The following is a 22629-nucleotide window of genomic DNA, read 5'->3' on the forward strand; positions in this document are numbered from 1 at the left end:
ATTTGAAACGTTTTTTGAAGGTTTGCTCTAGCAAAAATTTTACTTTATCTTCTGGGATGCTTGCAGAATTCTTTTGGAATGCTTCTTGTTTTTTTATAGGATGTTTCCAGATTCGTTCCAGGATGCTTCCGGTGTGCTTTCAAAATCCAACATGGATGCTTCTAGATTCCTTTTATAAGCTGCTTCCAGAATGCCTAATAATAAGGCCCTCTTTAAAATGTGGTTCAAGAAAAACCGGTTTTCTAGCGTTAACTTTTTCAGTTTCGATTTTTCATCAAAGCCGCCTAAGGAAGACTTGTGGAGCATTTGAAGACGTGTCGTTTCGTGCGCTGAGATGGTCGTTAACTCTTTTGGTTCAAAAGTTACAGGCGTTTTTCTTGAAAATCATAGTTTTTTTTAAAAAGGGTTTATGATGGGTTGGGGCAAACATAAAAAATATCTTTTCCCGGTATTCAGAAAAAGAATTGTTGTTTTGAAACATATCAAAAAAATAGAGGGGTGTTATTTTTGTAACTCAAGTGAAAAATACTTGAAAAGTGCCTATTTTTTCTAGAAAATCATCAATATCTTTTGAACGGAATGACCTAGCAACATTCTCAGCGCACGAAAATGCGCGTTTTTGGAAGCTCTAAAAGTGGTTCTTAGGCGACTTTGACGAGAAAATTGAAACAAAAAAGATAAAGTAATAAAACGATTTATTCTAGCGTCACCCTATGAAAACTATGGGAAAATGCTCCAAATTTGGTCAAAACAGTTTAAACGCTTTATCTTTTTTGTTTCAAATTTCTCATCAAAGAACCATTTTTAGAGCTTTAAAAAACGTGCATTTTCGTTGCTACGTGATTACGTTCAAAAGATATTGATGATTTTCTAGAAAAAATAGGCACTTTTCAAGTATTTTTCACATGAGTTAGCAAAATAACACCCCTCTAATTTTTTGATATGTTTTATGAGAACATTTCTTCTTTTAAATGCGGGCAAAAGATATTTTTTATGTTTGCCCCAACCCATCACAACATCTATTTAAAAAACTATGATTTTTTAAGAAAAACGCCTGTAACATTTGAACCAAAAGAGATAACGACCATCTCAGCGCACAAAGCGACGCATCTTCAAATGCTTTACAAGTGCTTCTTGGGTGGCTTTGAAGAAAATTTGAAACTGAAAAAGTTGACGCCAGAAAACCGGTTTTTCTTGAACCACCCTAATCTTATTCAGAAAAATACCTCTAGATCGGTCAATTTCAAAGCTACATAAAAAGTGTGTTCAGCAAACTTGCTCAGAATTGATAGATCTACATTTATCCCGAAGAATGTATATAGTTATTCTTGCTAATAAAAAAGTTTGGTTACCAATTTCTTTGAAAATATGGACCACCTTAATTTTTATGTATATTGAAAAGAGGGCCTTATTTTTAGGAACAACTTTGTAGAAGACCATATTAATCTAGAAAATCAGTTGAATGCGCTAATGCATCTTTCCTCGCTAATCTGTTTCGCGGACCATTGTGCGCTAACCGCACGACCACGAGGCTCCAAAGGAATGCATGGAGAAATTTCAGAAGAAATTCAAAGATGGTTTTATAAATGAGTTCCTAACTGAATTTCTAGAGTAACCTCTAGAAAATGTGAACAAAATTACAAAATTACAACAAAATTACAATATTTCTTATTATTATGCATTTCTTAGTATTAGGGTGCTAATATTGGAAGTTAAAATGTTTTTTTTTTATCTTAAGAGCTCATAGATTAAAATAATGAGGTTTACGCGTCATTTTAGTCATGTGAACTTTGTATTATGGTAGTTTAGATGATATATCATGTAATTTTATGTTATATGTCATGTAAACTTCTGTGAAATCTCACGCACATGATTGGAGCATTATATGTCACAGAAATTCACACTATCTTTTCGATCTGTGCATTTCTACATGCAAATTTTATTTGCTATGCAGAGCGCGGTGACGCAACTTATCGCATCTTAGTTTTGTTCATTTTTTTGGACCCTAATAGAGAATAAAATAGGGAATCGCTCCACTTGGGCGGTGGCTTCTATATTCGTCTGTTTTCCACTATAACTCAGTCAAATTTGAACCAATTGACACAACTTTTGGAATGTGGTGAGATAGGTATAGTATCTACCCGTGTACAACATTTCAAGTCAATTGGTTCAAAATTGACTGAGTTGTAGTGGGAAACAGACGAATATAGAAGCCACCGCCCAAGTGGCGCGATACCCTACTTGGTTTTTGTTGTTGCGATCACAATATAATGTGATCAAAATAAATTTTTAATTTTTACATTGAATGGCGACCCACCATAGTGATCTATCATTGCTTTTTATAAAAGCATGGAATGTAAGGGCAACGCAATGCGATAGATCAATTCTGGATTTCCCACGATAACTTCCCAAAAAAATGTTCTCAGAACTGACAGCATAATCATGCTGCAACATTCAAACATGCTAGCGTCTCCACCACCCACTCGGGTGCAGCATATGTATCCACGTGCGCTGCTGTTCGGCATCCAATCTCTCCCTCTCGCCGATCAATCTCTTCGGCCGCGTTCGGAGCTTTTCTTTCTCCGCCGTCGTCGTCATCGTCGTATGGGAACCATGCTGAGACGAAAACCATCGACCATCGGCACTGAAGAAGACACGAACCTGGGCTCGTCCTATTCTCTCCGTGCGCTCGAATGTCATTCGCATGCGGGACTTGGTGCTGTCGGTATCTCGGAATCTACGTCCGTCGGTTTGGTACACGTGTCGCGCCTCTGCTCTCAGGCTACCCTGCTGGCTGCTAGAGCTGCATGCATAATAATCACGGGCTGCAGCAGATCCATCGAATCTTGATATATGGTATTTGGACTATACGGTGCGGTGTGTGTCTCGTTCTCACGCTGGCTTGTGCGGAAGTGAGTGAAGGTGAGGACGAACGATACCGGGTGGAGTTGCGGAGATCCTGAAGTGTGTGTGGTCCTTTCCGGACAATCTAATTCAATCCAATCATCATCATCGGGCTATTGGAAGAACGGAAGAAGCATTGTGGGAAAGTGCTGTAGTGAGTGCTGTGCGGTGACTTCGCATTGGTGCTTGTTTTTCTTGGAGCGTTTGGTGTTTGGCGAAGTTCGGTGAAGAGCTTTCGGAGAGAAGCGAAGAAGTGATATATAACAGTGAGTGGAAGGATAGAAATTGATAATTAATAATTAAATATTAATTCAAGCGTTCTGCCAGAAGCTAGACATCGTGGAGCCTAACCATTTTGGCAACGGAAAGGCGAAGATAGAAGAAAGATATCGAATTTTGGCAAGTGGAAGTGATACTTTTTAGTCGAAATCTGCGTGGTATATGAAATTGAGGAAATAAACATCCGATTGGAGTGAATTATCAAAGTTTGAAGCATTTGACATCTGTTCGTGAAAAGTACAGATTCGAGTTCAACATTTCAAGTCAATTTCGGATGTTCGTAAATTTGGCAGAAGCCCGGCGGAATATTCAGCGCAGCAGTGACAGTTTTGTGTTAGCTCTTACACGTCAAATTTGTACCGATGGAATACAATTGAAGATACATAGCAGCATTAATAACTATTACCAATATCTGTGAAACTACACTTTGGGAATAATTTGTTGAATCAAAAGCATTTGCTGATGCAACCAGTGGAAAGTGAAGTTTAAGTTTAACGGTGATTTCCATCCAGTGAAGTGTTTCAAACTAGATCCCCAACCTAGTGTTGTGAACCAGGCGAAGAAGAATCAGAAATCGTTAAACACCTTACCAAAAAGGATTACATCATTCCCAGAAACAGAAGTTTTCCCCGCTGTTGAGAAGAAACTTGTAGCAACCAGGCGCCGCAAAGCCCACGCAGGAAGCAGCAAGGAGTCCATCGCCAGCAGCTTGCGGCTGTCAACCGTTGATAATCCGTTGTTCCTCATATTGGATTAAGACAAACGCTGCAGGCAGGCACAGGCCGCTATCATGTTTCTGTGAGTATAGTTCGGGGAAGATACCGCACTTTACGCGAGCGGGTGGCTGTGGGCTTTATTCCTTATGCTGTTGGCGTCGATTGTGGGATGGATAATGTTGATTATCCGGTAAAGCTGGATTTTCGTGGGGGCGGTGTAATGGAAAGGGTAGGCGATGAAGTGAACCGTTTCATTAAGAAATGTCTTAGGTAGACGCCAAGTAAATAATTGCAAAAAAAAGAGTGATTGAATGTACCTATGATTGAATTTCTATTTCTTCAAACTTGATATGTAGGGACAGAATTAGTGAAATTACGATGTGTTTATTGCAATACATAATAAATATGTTGTAATGATCAAAAAAAATCTGCACTGTCCGCCCAAAATACCTGCAATGTTTGCATTTCTAGCTTAAAATTAGAAACAAATAACTGATCTCTGAAGCATCAGTTTTCATTATTTTGGACATCCCAATGCATTTCAGACCCTCTTAAGTATATATTATGAACACGCGGTCTGCCGTGAATCGCAAGTCAATCTCATCTGTATTCTACACGAAATTGAGTGAATAGCAGTTTATGATCTTTTTTCGGATGTTTTTTCAGCTACAAAAAAAATCTCATTCGTTCAGTTACATCGAAAACCCGCACCAAGTCATATTGTTCTGAATGATAAGTACCGTCAGTAGGGGTGTCATTGGGCCAACATTGCAGTCCATCCCTTTGAAAACAGTTACAACAATATTTTAGCTCTTAATCAGTGTTGAATTCGGTTGACACGTTCATTTTTATATTACATATTTAGAATTGTTTAAAGTATATACATATAAATGATTTAACTTAAATTGGATTGAGGACGGGCTCTTCGACCCCATCTATTGGGAGTATTCTGTCAATCGAGGGCTTGATTTTGCAGTTGTTCGTGAGAACTTTCTTCTGGAAGGAGATTCTTTTCCCCTGACGCGGGTTTCGCGCAAGTGTCTCTGCTTGCGGGTCCGCACAACCCTTTTTGGCCCTTCATACAGGAGAATGATTGACCACTAACAACAGCACAATCTTGATCAAATTGCTTTTCAGATTATTCCAGTGCTATAGGCAGCTGCCTTGCTACAATAGATGGTAGAACAATATCATCATAATATCATCATAAATGATTTAACTTAAATTTTGACAATAATATAGCTTAATTGAAATTGTCCTGATTTCACTCCTTCCAAGGGGTGACATTGGGCCAAACACTAAATTTCAAATAAAACAGTTTAATGTGAGAAAATATATCTTGCAAATCAAAACTATTGAATATATACATACTTGCGCACAACCTATCAGTGTATAGTCACTTCAAAATAACATCATAGACAAACAAACGTGAAAGTTTGACCACACCCATTGCAACGATCAATAATCCAATACAATACATCCTCTTAGCCCTTAAATATAACTCCAACTAGCATTCTCAAAAGACGAAAGTAATGATCTAAAACTTTGCTGAACGAAGTTATGAAAAATGCCTTTTGAATTTTAGGTTACCACATGTTTTGTAAGTGTGCGTCCAATTCGAACTCTTGCGTCAACGCTGGGGCAAAAGTTCGAATCTAGTGTTTATCGAGTTTTGTTAACCGAAACACAATATTTTAAAACTTTAGTAATAGGAATATTTTTTCGTAAACCATCATCGAATATGTTTCGATAAACCAGTTTTCGTAAAATAAAAGAAATTTACGTACACTGATACAATTGCAAACTTTAAATTTATAAGTTTGACGCTCTTCCCCAAGTAACACACATGTTATATAAAAGTTACGACAGCGCAAGTTTTGGTTGTATAGAAGTTTATTTTACGTTATTTCAACACAATGTTAGAATAACGTAAAATAAACTTCTATACAACATAAACTTGCGCTGCCGTAACTCTATTATAACATGTGTGTTACTTGGGTCCAACTCATAAGACTGCACAAAGATTATTTTTATAAGTGTAAACTCAAATGCTATGTCGATCTCTTTCACATTTATGCTTGACCGAACATACAAATTAAAAGAGTGTTTGTTATAGTTAAAAATTATAATATTTCACACATAACTGTTATGTTCGATTATTTGACCGATTTGCAACGATTGAACTTTCCCGCCTGATCTTCTGCGGACTCCATAGTGGGACAAAGAAGCATTCGAAGGCTGATAGTCCAAGAATGTAAGTAAATATAATAAAAGATTTCGATATGCTAAAGCTTTGTGTAGTTTACAGGAAAACGCCGGAGAATATGAAGCCTTCAGCAACAACCGGTAGAGACTAAAAACTTGCTTCAAACATCCGACACAACCGGTACAGTAATTCGTTGTGCTTCTTGCTGCCGTTGCTCCCCGCAATTGCTTTCCGGGTAGTCGCCTAGAACTAACAGCGGATGGCTCCGAACAGAACGTTAGAACGGAAAACCGCAATTTAGTTTCCGGATCGTAGCTGCAATGCAGTCCATTAGAAGCCGACGGATCATCACCTTCATGGTTCGAAGATTTCCGGCGAACCCAATGCAATGAACTCAACCTCCAGCGAACTCACGAACTAATTTTCGTGTATGTTCTGCATCGACTAGTGTTTTTGCAAAAGATGTTATTAAAAGCCTCGTAAAAAGCTATATTATCTATTAAGTGAATCGAAAACACAATATATTAAATTCATTTGAATCCAGCTAATAGGTTATTGAAATTCGAGCTATAAAACTCACACATAAGTTTAATTAATCACGATACATAATTTTCATTTCGCTTCGATAAAGGATTTTATTTGTGTCAAACCGTATATCTTTTATGTTCCGGAACATAATTATCATTAATGAAGGCTTATTGCAAAAAATTTTGTAGGTTCACACACAAAACATATACGTAAAATATCTTTAGTGTATGACGGTGCGGGTGCCAGAAGAGAAAAGGAAGCATGCTCTCAGTTGGAAGTAATATCTTGTACCGACTTTTCGAACCCTCTAAGCAGAATACCCTCTATGAATGAGTGTAATCAGTTTTGTACCTTTTAATTCCGCCCTATGTTGCTTATCCTTTGACAGATACGCGTATTTCGACTACCACTTGTAATCTTCCTCAGTGTCAGTTATCCACTCCATCGATCTGGATTTTACCCAAATTAGGGTTGAATATTGTTATATTTTGACCGAATTAGAAGAATTTTAGGTTTTTACCTGAAGTTGCCACATGACTCGAACTCTTGCCCCACAATGCGAAGTAAAATATGATTACTGAATATTTTTTGCAAAAAGTTATACATGCCGAAGCATCTTCAAAATATACCTAGCTACGCCCCAAATCAGTGCTGTCATAGTAAAGTCAGAGCTGTTACTCAAGGTTTCTGAATTCCAGCGCCCGTTATACTGGTACGCCCCTAAACCGGGAAAATCCTTCCTGTATCAGTTTTTCACGATTCATTTCTGTAATTATCACAGAAGGGACATTGTTTATTGAATTCCTTTCGAGAGTTTTGCAAGAATTCTTCGTGAATATTCTAGAAAATTCTGCAGAAGATCTGTAGGGAGATAAACTTTTTTGGGGATTTTTTGAGTATCTTTCAAACAATTTTCGGAATGTTTTCGGAAAAAAAATATTCTCGCAGGATTTCTGAGAATGATTTTAACGAGAATTCCTCTAAAAAATCCTCTATGTATCCTTTGAAAAGCATCCCTGTCCATGGAAAAAATTGTCTGCGCCTGGCATTCCTTGGAATTCAATAGGAAATTCATTCAAGAATTGCTACATAAGTACATGATTGAATTCCTTCGTGTACTTCTTCAAAAATTTTTCAAGCAATGCTTCAGAAATATTAACAGAACTTCTTCTAGGAGATTTTCTTTGGGATTTCTCAAGAACATTTCTCAAGAAATTCTACTAGGAATTTCTCCAAAGGTTTCTGGAATTCCTTAGAAAGTTTCAATTTCAGGAGGTTTTATTTTTACAAAGATTTGGATACTTCTGCAATAATTACTCTAGTGATTTAATTTAGAAATTCAAATTTTATTTCAGAAACTTTTTCAGAAATCATGACTTGATTTTTTTCGAAGGTTCTTTAAGGTATTATTCCATTGATTTTTGTTTTCAACACAGTGTTAAAACAGTTTTATTGCTAATCTTAATACGGTTTGCAAAACCTCTACGAGAGTGCTTAATTTAGCCAGAAGATGCTCTTGAAGAGGTGATCAAGAGGTTTTGATGTATAATTCAGTTTCATTGGAAGTTTGAAAAAAAATGTTACAAATATCTGTTAAAGCTAAAATGTTACTTAGATTCTCCAGTTCTTTAATGTATAATTTCGAAGAATCATTCCATACATATTTTTTTCAATGACAAAGGTATCGCCAAGAGTTTTATAACGGGTTCCTTGAATCAATCCTCTAGCATTTTTCATAGAAATTCCTTCAGGGATTTCTTAAAGAGTTCTTCAGTTTTTTTTGTGCAATTTCTGGAAGAACTGAGAAATCCCTGGAGGAATAACTGAATAGATTCCACAGGGATCTTCAAAGACTTCCCAGGTGATTTCTGATGGAACCGCAAAAAGCGATTTCTAAAAAAAAACTTGTATGAATTTCTGCTAAACGCACTGAGGGATTTTTTTTTCAAGCAATTCATGGATGAAGCCTGGGAAGAATTTTCGACGCAATCTAAGTTGAAAATTTTGAGAAAAATTTCTGAAAAATCCTTTCGAAGAACTGTGGGAAATCATTTAATGAAATATCTAAGTAAATCACTAAAATTCTGAGGCAGTCTCTGGAGATAATAATATCTCCTCGAAGGAATTTCAGAAGGATTCCCAGCAGGAATTTCTAAAAGAAACCCTGGAGAGTGCCGTGATCGAAAGACGGACTCTCCACAAAAGTGTCAGCTTGAACCTTTGATTCTATGAACGTATGAGCACATTACAGTGAACCTTTACATTTGGGTGCAAGGATTTTTGGTAGTGAAGAAATCTTCAGTGAAACCCCTGTAGATATCTTAGGAAGTACTTTGGAATGAGTCTCTGTGGGAGTATCCGAATAAAGTCTAGGGAAATTCTTGAAGAAATCCAGGAGGAATTTCTTCAGAACCTCCTGGAGAAACTTCTCAGTAAATCCGGTGGAAATCCTGAAAAAAATATAGAGAAATAGACAGGAAATTGCATGCAAAAATACTTTAATAAAATCTTAAGTAGATTTTCTGAAAGTATCCTTTGTGAAATCTGTAGTCGTATTTCTGAAAAAAAAAAACAAAGACAAATACCAGGATAAACGCATAGATTAGCATCTGCATAAGAAAAGCTCTTCAGATATTTCTAAAGGATTTTCCGTAGAAATTTCTAGAAAATATTTTGGGATACTTTTTTAATGAATCCGCGGATAAAGTATTGGAGTTATCCTTAGAGGAAGTAACTGATAAATTTCTGTGATAATACATCGAGGAATATCTGAAGGGAATTCCGAAGGAATTTCTGTATGAACTCCTGCAGAATTCCTCCGGATGAATTCCTGCCTAAATCACCGAAAGTAATACTGTAAGAATCTCTAGGAGGAATTTCTGCCGAAATTTCTGGATGAATTGTTGGACATATTCATGTGGGGATGTTCATCTTCAATGGAATTCCTAGAACGATTCCTGAGAAAACGTCTGAACCATTTGGTATTTTTTTTTTTTGAAGAATCCAAAAGAAGATTTTTTAGAGAATCTTCTGTGGAAATGAAATAAATGAAGGAATTACTGGAGTAATTTCTGATAATTTTTAAACGAATCCCAAGAAATTTTTTTTAATCTATTATTAGTGGAACTTCTGATGGAACCCATAAAAAATATTTAAAAGAATGAAAAATAGGGAATGTCTGAAGGAGTTAGATATTTCCTAAAGAATCCCTGGAAAAAAAATCTGGGAAAGAAAAATGCCGCAGGTGTTTCTGATAGAAGCCCTGGTAGATTTTGAGATCGAATTTTTGTAGTAATTTCTGAAAGAATCCATGTAGGTACGTGCACAGAAAAAACCGGAAAGGTAGGGGTTTAGTGCATTTTATAAATGTAAGATGTTCTAAAATAAGGGAAGGATTTACCAAAGAAATCAATGGAGAAATATCAGAAAAAAATTCAGGAAGGTTTAAAAAAAAACAAAAATTTTCTTAATTAATGTCTAGGGTTATCTCAAGAATACTTTGGAGAAAAGTCTGATGGAAACTTAGAATTTTCTGGAAAAATCAAAGGAAGAATTCCTGAAGGATTTTTCATTGAAATCTTCGAAGGCATTCATGGCAGAATATCCTCAAATTTCCCTAGGTGGTTTTCCGATGGAACCGCTGGAGCAATTTCTGAAGATATCAGAAACTAAAGAAATCTTTGGAGAGATTTTCCGAATGTAATTTTGATAAACTTTCCGAGTAATCATTGAAGAATCTCTGAAATATTTATACATGGATGGATATGGATTCATGAAGAAATCCCTGAAAGAAGTCCCAATATCACAGATTTGTTTGAACCTTTAAGGGCGCAAGCAAACTCACAAAGGTAACTTACTTTTTCACAATGCCTTAAAAATCGTAGACGGTTTCTAATATTTGGAAGGAAAAGTTCCATTATGTAGCCTGTAACTACTCAGGATAGTATCACTACCATATACGGTAATTATGTGGAGCAAGGGTCGCTTATGCTGGCAGTCGGTTACACTCACACAGTCAACTATGTTCATTAGCTTCAGGACCGAAGGGGGAAATAACAAACTACGTAATCCTGGAAAAGGTGAACCATAGGTTTCTCACGTTGGTTGCTCACAAGCCACACGTGTCTACCCTTTAGAAACGGTCTAAACAAGGCGAGGCCTGAGGAAAGTTCACAACACACGGAAAAGCGTAGCAAATCAAAATGAAGTGTAAATTACTCAAATCATGGATCACTGAAAGAAATCTCAGCCACTAATTTGGAATTTCATGCTAAATACAATATTTATTATTCCTATACGACCTATAACTGCAGTGACGTCACTCTTAGTCTAATTTGTGGTACTCGCGGTTTCTTTTTACACTCGGTTGGTGGTTTGGCGGTGGCTCTGGGTGGGGTGGCTGGTAGAGAGGTGGATTTGGCGGTAGCTCTGGGTGATACAAGCGTGTATCAATCCAATCTCTTGCAGCAGGTTGTGCGGGAACCCAGGTCTGGGATTTGTTTCTGTCCAAACGATGGTTTTGACCGAAATTGGTGACAGTTTTCGGCCCTTCAGTCCTGAGACATCGCACTCAAAATCCTGCGGAATATAGGCCTTCCAGAAAGCATGCCGGTTCGGCCAAGAGCATGCCAAATAAAAGAAAAAAAAGGCCCGTTGGACGGACCTGTCCAGATGGGATTAGTAATCATCATCTACCCATTTTGCCCCAAACCACAAGTACCGCTTAAACTCTCTTATAACAATTGAATTACCTTTTTTTTCACTTGTTCTTTTAAAATTGGATGATATGTATGACATCTATCATTCACTTTTGATGGTATTATCTTCACTAGCCGTACCCGGCAAACTTTGTCTTGCCTACTGCGTTTTTTGACGTTTTAAGTTTCTAGCCAAGACCAAATCCCCGGTCCCCGGTATGGAAGATCGATTTTCAAAAACTCCCAATTTTCATATGTTTTAGGCCTCATAAACCTTCCTTGGGTGAAAACTAACAGAACAAAACTTAGACGACCCAAATCGGACCACCCGTTCGCAGGTTATGCGCGGTCCCACGTATGCCACTGCATTTTTATATATATAGACTAGCTGTCCCCGGCAAACTTTGTCTTGCCTACTGCGTTTTTTTGCCGTTTCAAGTCCCTAGCCAAGCGCCCAAGACCCCGATCAAAATGTATGAAAAGCCCATTTTCAAAAACTCTAAATTTTCCCATGTTTAAGGCCTCATAAACCTTCCTTGGTTGAAAACTAACAGAACAAAACTTAGACGACCCAAATCGGACCACCCGTTCGCAAGTTATGCGCGGTCCCACGTATGCCACTGCATTTTTATATATATAGATATAGAAGATATATATATACAGGGTGTTAGGTTCGTGAGTGCAAACTTTTTAAAGGGTGATAGAGGACCATAAATGGCGAAAAAAATTGTTCTACGCATATGGTCAAATCTCAACCGTTACGTAGTTATTGAACTTTCCATGTTTGTGACTCTCATTGCCTTAGCTGGCTATAACTTGAAAATGGTCAAACTTATCGCAATTTTTTGACCCTTATTCGAAAGATTATTGAATTTTCTATCAAAGGCATCTTTGAATCGATTGGTTTAGTTAATTAACTAAGTTTTCTAGGGCAAAACAGCTAAAAATAGTGTGTTTTAATTTGTTTTTGTCAATTATCTTTGAAACTTGCGCAATAAATTAAAATTCTTTCTTTGGCAAAGTTGTGGCCCCTGTTTAACTCTACAATTCGTTCTTTGACACCAAACTTCTAGCTCTTATCGTTTTCTAGCAATTTCGATTTAAATGTGCGGCACAGTGCGCAAAAAAGTGCTTATCTTGACAGTTGCAAATTTTTGACCTGAAATGCGATGTTTAAATCGAAATTGCAAGAAAAAAAATAAAAGATAGACGCTTGATGTCAAAGAACGAATTGTAGAGTAGAACAGGAGGCACAACTTTGCCAAAGAAAGAATTTTAATTTATTACGCATGTTTCAAAGATAATTGACAAAAACAAATTAAAACAAGCTATTTTGAGCTAGTTTGCTCTAGAAAACTTAGTTATTTAACTAAACCAATCGATTCAAAGATGCCATTTGATAGAAAATTTTATAATCTTTCGAACAAGGGTAAAAAAATTGCGATAAGTTTGACCATTTTCAAGTTATAGCCAGCTAAGGCAATGAGAGTCACAAACATGGAAAGTTCAATAACTACGTAACGGTTGAGATTTGACCATATGCGTAGAACAATTTTTTTCCCCATTTATGGTCCTCTATCACCCTTTAAAAAGTTTGCACTCAGGAACCTAACACCCTGTATATATATATATATATATATATATATATATATATATATATATATATATATATACAGTAAAACCTCCATGAGTCGATATTGAAGGGACCATCGACTCAAGGAAATATCGAGTAGTGGAACAAAAATCCTTTGGGAAGCTTTTTAGGGGGACCATCATAGTAACCCAGAAAATAATTTTCAGTATGAAAAAATGTACCTCCATGAGTCGATATCGAGTCAAGGAACATCGACTCATGGAGGTTTGACTGTATATATATATATATATATATATATATATATATATATATATATATATATATATATATATATATATATATATATATATATATATATATATATATATATATATATATATATATATATATATATATATATATATATTTATATATATATATATATATATATATATATATATATATATATATATATATATATATATATATACTTTTTGATTTTAATCCTACAATGACACAAAATTTTAGTAATTTACACTTAGTTAAAACTTTACACACTCTAGATTTACGTACACGTCGCGCACTTCTTACTCCTTGTAAAGGCATGGACAGAAAGATGGACACGATTTTAGGCCAAGCTTCTCTAGTGTAAAATTAGTAAGAAACGGGCCCGAATAAAACCGACAATTCATCAACGGCCTTCTATGGGTTACCTTTTTTCGTTAACGGTTGTTTGTTGCACACAAGATTTCTACGTCAAACCGCTGCAAACAAACAAAAGTAGACAGGTGAGCGACTGACAAACAACATTAGCAGGTGAGTACCATTAAGGACAAAGTTGGACTCTATGTATGGACGAACTCACGGGACATAATAGGGTAAGGAATGTTTTACACCAAGGCAAATTGAAACGGGTGGGATGAGATGAACCAGTGAGTTAACGCAATGTAATCCAAGGTTAGAACAATTTGATTACCATAACACATACACGGCATACAATAAAACAAGGTAGGCTTTTGTTAGTAAACAACAGTTTTGGACGTAAACAAGTGACGTCATTTTTATCATCCTATATCCGTAATAATTAGCGAAAAAGCCGTAACCAACAAAATGTACACAATTTGAGTAATTGCAGGAATGAAAAGAAGCTAGATTTGTCTTCTAAATGCTCACAGAGTTTCCTTGATATCACTTTTCTAACTATCGAAAATCACTGATTGAGTGAAAGGCGTAATCCCATTCTATTCCAAACGAACAAAAACAAGAATTACGCCTTCTACTCCTTTGTTTTGTTTGATGTTTTGTTTACGAAAGTGAAAGGCGAAACTGAAATCAACACGTAAACACGGCGATAGTAGAAGGCGAAACTGAAATCAAAACGTAAACACGGCGAAAGCAAATGGCGAAATTCTGTCAAAAATCATAAACAAGGCGAATAGTAAAAGGCGATTCTGAAAATGATATCGATTCGAGGCGCATAGTATTGGGCGAAATTAGCATTCGCAGGTATCAATTCAGGCGTAATTAAATAAATGCAATTTTTAGTGCAAAAAATATCAAATTCGTGCAGTGTTCTTAGAAAAACAAGAAACTATGTCAGAACTGTGTCAATTAACCTTATTTAAGTTGAATTATTCTGTATTACTTCTAAATAGGAATTAAAATTTGATCAGTAAAATTCGGTTGTTGTTTTCGCATTGTTATTGCTTTGTTAGTTACGCCCTATTCGCGAATTACTCCCGATATGTTGATCAAAATGATAGGGACTACTAGAACGTTTTATTCATGTCTTTGAACGATTAAACGACATCATTGAAAAACAAAATCGGCATGTTTTGCGAAATGTATCACCTTCTAAATGATATAGAAAATGTACCGTGCGTTTGATTGTGTATTATGCTCGTATAAACCATTGTCAATACATCGCCGTTAAAAATGCCATGGCCTACTGAGGCATCTCAAAATGGTACCTAATGATAAAGTTTCTCGCTAGTAGGTGCCTTTCTGTATCATAGAAAATGGATTTGTTAACAAAAACAAAAATTCAATAAATGATGCCACCTTAAGGACAAACGTCTTGAAATCCCGCTTCAACATTGCATCAAAACTTCAAACGCACAAATCTCATGAAGTAAGCTTCAAACAACAATGAATTTTATTATTCTGTTCTTGCTCACTTTTAATTAGCTTAAAATAAAAAGCTCAGATACGCTGGTTTTGTTTATAAAGAGATTTGTGCCCTCGAAATCGTGAGTAGGTGCCAAAGTCGGCCATTGTGGCGGCCATTTTGGGATTCTAACAAGTCTGTCCTTAATTCCTAAACACAATCAAGACAAAGACTTGTTGAGCAGAAGTGATTTTTTACTTTGTATGTGTTTTTAAGAAGTTGTTATGTGACATTATTAGAAAAATACCTAAAAATTCAAATTTCATCAAATAGTAAATCGTGAATAACTCTAAAACGGATAGAAAAAACGCCATGCTGTCTTCGGCAAAGTTTTTCCTAATAAAATTTCCCATCTTTTTATGGAAATTATTTAAAATTTGCATTAGGTTCAGATACTTTTTATGATGGGCAAAATGCAGAGTATATCAAAAAATGACAAATTTTAGTAAATTCAAAAATTCAGTATCAAAAAGTTACCTGCAAAACATGTCGTTAATTAATTTTTCCAAGAAGTTTGGATCTACATCAAGCTGTAAAAAATATAAAAATAGTGGGTTTTGCCAATTTTTGTACGGTAAAAAATATTTGTATGAAATTTATTACGAAAAATGGTCATTTTTCAAAAATATCACCGGGGCGACCTTTAAACGTCATTTCTGAAAGTTGCCGTCATACAAAAGTTTGTTTCTAACACCCTTAGCTATCATGTGCAGGGTGAGCCCCCAAGTTTTTTGACCATGTGCAATTTTGGGACAACCTAATGTATAGCTTGGGATAGAAAACGACATTTCACTCCTGTACACTTTTTGAGTTCCATTTCGGCCGCATATCAACAGCCCAAGTAACACAACTTGTTCTATAAAAGTTCTAAATTCACGATTTAAACATAATCATTTGTTTATTTCTTGTTTTATTGACTCAAAACTGTACACTTATATAATCAAAACAGCGCAAAACATGGCGGCTTATAAAACATCTTACAAGTTGTATAAGATGTATCCCCATACACTAATAATACTCTCGAGGTACGTTCCCACCAACTCTCTAGCATTGGATAGTTGCAATCAGGTTACTTATCAATTTGAAAATCATATAGAATACTGTTATAATACAATCACATTCGTAGGCTGGAATTGAGATTTTTTCAAGTCATATAACTTGCATAAAATGTTTATACATCATAACCATTTTAGTTTTTATAATAAAGCTATTTGAAAGCTACATGACTTGGAGAATCCACTTATACAACAAACTATTAATAAACACGATTGCAAAACAAGGTAACTGACAGAAAAATAACCACATCAAAACATTTTTTTATTTTATTCACGAAAAATCACGATGAAGCAAACATGAAAAATGCTTCCCAAAGTTGAAGTTAATTATATCTGATTATTCGAAAAACTAATAAAAGGTCTTTCTCAGTAGCGTTAGCGTTGTTTCATCTGCGCCTCAGAATTTTTGGAGTAGTTTTCAATTTAACTCATCAATAATTCATGCGCTACTCAATTGGATTGAAAAATGTATCTTGAACATACTATTTTATGCAGATGCGTGAGATTCTTTTTCAATCCGCACGGAAAAAGGCAATATGGCATACAATCCATGGAATTTACAGTGCCGCTCAAAAATACTAAAACAATTCGAATTTCAATCATCACTATTAATTATGGAGTTCATGATCTATTGCTTCCTGATTGAGGCTCAAGTAAAAGTTAAAAATTACTACTCAATACGACATCCACTTTTTATGATGATCAACAAATAAAGGCAAGAATAGTGGCCATTCTCTTTTTCTGCATTTGTGGATCCATATTTTCATCCGGTACTGTATGGTTCTTTTTCTAATGATTGACAGTAAACATTTGTACAAGTATTTTTATTTGAAGCACATGGAAGTAGTTATTACTTTTAAAATACACCTTTCGAACAACTGCACAATAGATTGCACATTAACTTGCAATAGCGTTTTTATAACATCTAGGTAGCATTTATACAACATATGCAATTATTGGTTCTAATTCTTGTTTGCGATAGATATCACAACGCCAAAATAACTGAATTACACCTTATTGCTAAGCATGACAAAGTCTGTCGAAATGTCAAAATATTGTCAAATGTAAACACAAATAACTCTGATAATAGTTCATAGGCTCGTCATTTTGCAGTTCTCGCGGGTTTTAATGAGGGTTCGAAACAATCCCGGTTGTGAAATTTAGACAGCAGTTCTCAGTGATACGATCGAGATGACAATTATTTAGATCAAGGCCTATCCACGGTGGTTGATGTGACCAGATTGGAGATTCGATGGCGGCTACTGTTTTGACCTTGTAATCGTAAAAGAATGTGAAACGCAAGCGCACCGACCGGATGCTCGTCAGGTTTGTAGATATTGGCCCTTTGACGGGGACAGAGACGTTGAAATCGAGAAAAGCGCCCCGGACAAAGACGCGTCCACTGTACCGCTGCTTTCCGAAGAATTCAGCTTGACAGGCAGTTGGTTATCAGTTGTGTATCGAGCAGCTAGTGCCATTGGAACACAAGTGGTGCTCGATTCTGCTAGTGATAATTGATCTTGATTGGGTGAAAAAGTAAAGCATTGTTTATTGTCAAGATTGTAAGGCAGTTGATGTTCAATGTTCTATAATTGTAGAATAATCCCATCGAAATCACATTTCGAACACTACAAAGTTAATTATATTTTTCTCTTATTTGTTATTCGCCAACATAAATATGGCTAAATAATAACACAAGATGTTTCCTGATACGCTTATAACTCTTTTATAATACATATTTTGAAGTAAAGATTTTTAAAGATGTTTTCTGTGTTACTTGGGAGTGCAAACTTTCACCCTGGGCAAAGACACAACCTTGTGATCAGCTTGATTGCTGTCAGGTCTAGGGGCTTAAATGTATCTTTACTCTACAGAGATAGGTGCACACTCTTTCTTCTATTCTAGGTATCGGATCTATGACTTTTTTATAATGTTGCACCCACGAAAGAAAAACTTTCTTCCTTATTCCAAAATCAGCATAACGATTTTGGAAGGACGGGAGGGCCTCTTATCCTTAGTGAATACTCGTATGATTTTTTACGAAATCACCTCTGCCATTTTTTTCAAAATGTTGTGCTTCCTCAATTCGAAAGAATATTCACATTTTTCAAACTAGTGAGTTTTTGTTCCGCCCTCATGAATATAGAAGAGGTTCTCACTAAACAGATTAAATTTCTGCGTAATGGGTAGTACCTACGCAGATCTCAAGAAATTTCTTGGCCTATTTCAATGCGTGGAAAACTCAGGCAAGGAATCGTTGAAGAAATGATAAAGCGTCACTTTATTCTGGAGCGATTCCGTTTGAAGTGCATACCTCGCATAAGCCATGATTTTCTGCTTATGGTCCACTGCACGAAGTTATGCTGGACTGCTTACTCTCACAGAAAATTTGACGTTTAAGAGGTGCCGACACCGCTCAAACGTCAAATTTCGTGTGAGAGTAAGCAGGCCAGAATAAATTCGTGCAGTAATCCATTTGAAATGTTCCATGATTTTCCGAATGAAATAATCAAACATTGCCTTGGTGATCGCGACGTTTAATCAGTTTAATCGGTTTATGGGTAGAACACTGAGCGCAAGAAATTTCTTGGCCTATCTCGATGCATGAAAAATTCAGGCAAGGAATCGCTCAAGAAATAATAAAGCGTCGCTTTATTCCGGATCCTAGTATTCTTTATTACACCAACAAGCCTAACCTCAAACTGATTGACAATTCTCAGGTCATTTTGACAGATGTAACATGAGCATGAAAAGGACAGCAACAAGATCGATAAAATAGAATATATGATCCGTCTTTTTAGTGCACGTGTGTGGTCTGTCAAAATGACCTGAGAATTGTCAAACATTTTCATGGCTTGCTTTTTTGGTGTAACGAAGAATGGAGCTGAAACGAAACGTCAAATCAAATGGGGCTTGCTGTGTTAAATTTCTTGACCATTCCGGTCACGGAAAAATAATGCACTGAACGAAAATTACTTGAGCGATTCCGTTTGAAGTCTATACCTCGCATTACGCTGTTAAGTGAATCCCCCTAATGTAATTACCTAAATCATTAATCTAATTTGTCTGCGCTTTCACAACCACATTCATGCGCATGTTACAATTTTTGTGCCTGCATACGTCATTGTAACCGTTGGTCCCATAATCTAGCTTGTAGCTCCCCCACAAGCAAAAACATTCCTTACCCTATTATGTCCCGTGAGTTCGTCCATACATAGAGTCCAACTTTGTCCTTAATGGTACTCACCTGCTAATGTTGTTTGTCAGTCGCTCACCTGTCTACTTTTGTTTGTTTGCAGCGGTTTGACGTAGAAATCTTGTGTGCAACAAACAACCGTTAACGAAAAAAGGTAACCCATAGAAGGCCGTTGATGAATTGTCGGTTTTATTCGGGCCCGTTTCTTACTAATTTTACACTAGAGAAGCTTGGCCTAAAATCGTGTCCATCTTTCTGTCCATGCCTTTACAAGGAGTAAGAAGTGCGCGACGTGTACGTAAATCTAGAGTGTGTAAAGTTTTAACTAAGTGTAAATTACTAAAATTTTGTGTCATTGTAGGATTAAAATCAAAAAGTATATATATATATATATATATATATATATATATATATATATATATATATATATATATATATATATATATATATATATATATATATATATATATATATATATAAATATATATATATATATATATATATATATATATATATATATATATATATATATATATATCTATATATATATATATATATATATATATATATATATATATATATATTTATATATATATATATATATATATATATATATATATATATATATATATATATATATATATATATATACTTTTTGAATTTAATCCTACAATGACACAAAATTTTAGTAATTTACACTTAGTTAAAACTTTACACACTCTAGATTTACGTACACGTCGCGCACTTCTTACTCCTTGTAAAGGCATGGACAGAAAGATGGACACGATTTTAGGCCAAGCTTCTCTAGTGTAAAATTAGTAAGAAACGGGCCCGAATAAAACCGACAATTCATCAACGGCCTTCTATGGGTTACCTTTTTTCGTTAACGGTTGTTTGTTGCACACAAGATTTCTACGTCAAACCGCTGCAAACAAACAAAAGTAGACAGGTGAGCGACTGACAAACAACATTAGCAGGTGAGTACCATTAAGGACAAAGTTGGACTCTATGTATGGACGAACTCACGGGACATAATAGGGTAAGGAATGTTTTTGCTTGTGGGGGAGCTACAAGCTAGATTATGGGACCAACGGTTACAATGACGTATGCAGGCACAAAAATTGTAACATGCGCATGAATGTGGTTGTGAAAGCGCAGACAAATTAGATTAATGATTTAGGTAATTACATTAGGGGGATTCACTTAACAGCGTAATGCGAGGTATAGACTTCAAACGGAATCGCTCAAGTAATTTTCGTTCAGTGCATTATTTTTCCGTGACCGGAATGGTCAAGAAATTTAACACAGCAAGCCCCATTTGATTTGACGTTTCGTTTCAGCTCCATTCTTCGTTACACCAAAAAAGCAAGCCATGAAAATGTTTGACAATTCTCAGGTCATTTTGACAGACCACACACGTGCACTAAAAAGACGGATCATATATTCTATTTTATCGATCTTGTTGCTGTCCTTTTCATGCTCATGTTACATCTGTCAAAATGACCTGAGAATTGTCAATCAGTTTGAGGTTAGGCTTGTTGGTGTAATAAAGAATACTAGGATCCGGAATAAAGCGACGCTTTATTATTTCTTGAGCGATTCCTTGCCTGAATTTTTCATGCATCGAGATAGGCCAAGAAATTTCTTGCGCTCAGTGTTCTACCCATAAACCGATTAACGACGCGTAGTGCGTCATCAGCATCATTGAAATCTCGCTCGAAATTTCAAAGTGATAAAACTCAGTTACCAAAGCGCAAAATCGGATGAAAATGTATCATCCCATATGCTCACTCGTGTTGAGTGTGATGATACTTTTTCTACTGCGTGACTGCAAAATTTCCCGTTTTTTATCACTTCAAAAACGCGAGGCAAACAATCATTGAAAATTAAAAAGTCAATGATTCCTATGAAAATTCTGTGATGCACCAAGTCACCTTAAACTGATTAAACGTCGCGATCACCAAGGCAATGTTTGATTATTTCATTCGGAAAATCATGGAACATTTCAAATGGATTACTGCACGAATTTATTCTGGCCTGCTTACTCTCACACGAAATTTGACGTTTGAGCGGTGTCGGCACCTCTTAAACGTCAAATTTTCTGTGAGAGTAAGCAGTCCAGCATAACTTCGTGCAGTGGACCATAAGCAGAAAATCATGGCTTATGCGAGGTATGCACTTCAAACGGAATCGCTCCAGAATAAAGTGACGCTTTATCATTTCTTCAACGATTCCTTGCCTGAGTTTTCCACGCATTGAAATAGGCCAAGAAATTTCTTGAGATCTGCGTAGGTACTACCCATTACGCAGAAATTTAATCTGTTTAGTGAGAACCTCTTCTATATTCATGAGGGCGGAACAAAAACTCACTAGTTTGAAAAATGTGAATATTCTTTCGAATTGAGGAAGCACAACATTTTGAAAAAAATGGCAGAGGTGATTTCGTAAAAAATCATACGAGTATTCACTAAGGATAAGAGGCCCTCCCGTCCTTCCAAAATCGTTATGCTGATTTTGGAATAAGGAAGAAAGTTTTTCTTTCGTGGGTGCAACATTATAAAAAAGTCATAGATCCGATACCTAGAATAGAAGAAAGAGTGTGCACCTATCTCTGTAGAGTAAAGATACATTTAAGCCCCTAGACCTGACAGCAATCAAGCTGATCACAAGGTTGTGTCTTTGCCCAGGGTGAAAGTTTGCACTCCCAAGTAACACAGAAAACATCTTTAAAAATCTTTACTTCAAAATATGTATTATAAAAGAGTTATAAGCGTATCAGGAAACATCTTGTGTTATTATTTAGCCATATTTATGTTGGCGAATAACAAATAAGAGAAAAATATAATTAACTTTGTAGTGTTCGAAATGTGATTTCGATGGGATTATTCTACAATTATAGAACATTGAACATCAACTGCCTTACAATCTTGACAATAAACAATGCTTTACTTTTTCACCCAATCAAGATCAATTATCACTAGCAGAATCGAGCACCACTTGTGTTCCAATGGCACTAGCTGCTCGATACACAACTGATAACCAACTGCCTGTCAAGCTGAATTCTTCGGAAAGCAGCGGTACAGTGGACGCGTCTTTGTCCGGGGCGCTTTTCTCGATTTCAACGTCTCTGTCCCCGTCAAAGGGCCAATATCTACAAACCTGACGAGCATCCGGTCGGTGCGCTTGCGTTTCACATTCTTTTACGATTACAAGGTCAAAACAGTAGCCGCCATCGAATCTCCAATCTGGTCACATCAACCACCGTGGATAGGCCTTGATCTAAATAATTGTCATCTCGATCGTATCAC

The 22629-nt window shown here is 36.1% G+C and overlaps 1 protein-coding gene across 4 annotated transcripts in view; it reads left to right on the forward strand.

The window, feature by feature from the left end:
• Positions 1-2604: 2604 nt before the first annotated feature.
• LOC109401394 (protein madd-4) overlaps positions 2605-22629 on the forward strand; it is a 902383-nt gene continuing 882358 nt past the window's right edge. For 2 of the 4 annotated variants that reach the window (XM_062851210.1, XM_062851211.1), the window contains exon 1: positions 2606-3981. The gene's annotated coding sequence lies outside the window, so the exon portion shown is untranslated. Of the gene's footprint in view, positions 3982-22629 lie in introns of all 4 variants that reach the window. The other 2 variants (XM_062851209.1, XM_029855949.2) reach the window with 2 other exon arrangements.

Source organism: Aedes albopictus, chromosome 2, assembly GCF_035046485.1.
Source record: "Aedes albopictus strain Foshan chromosome 2, AalbF5, whole genome shotgun sequence".
NCBI classification, from domain to species: Eukaryota; Metazoa; Arthropoda; class Insecta; order Diptera; family Culicidae; genus Aedes; species Aedes albopictus.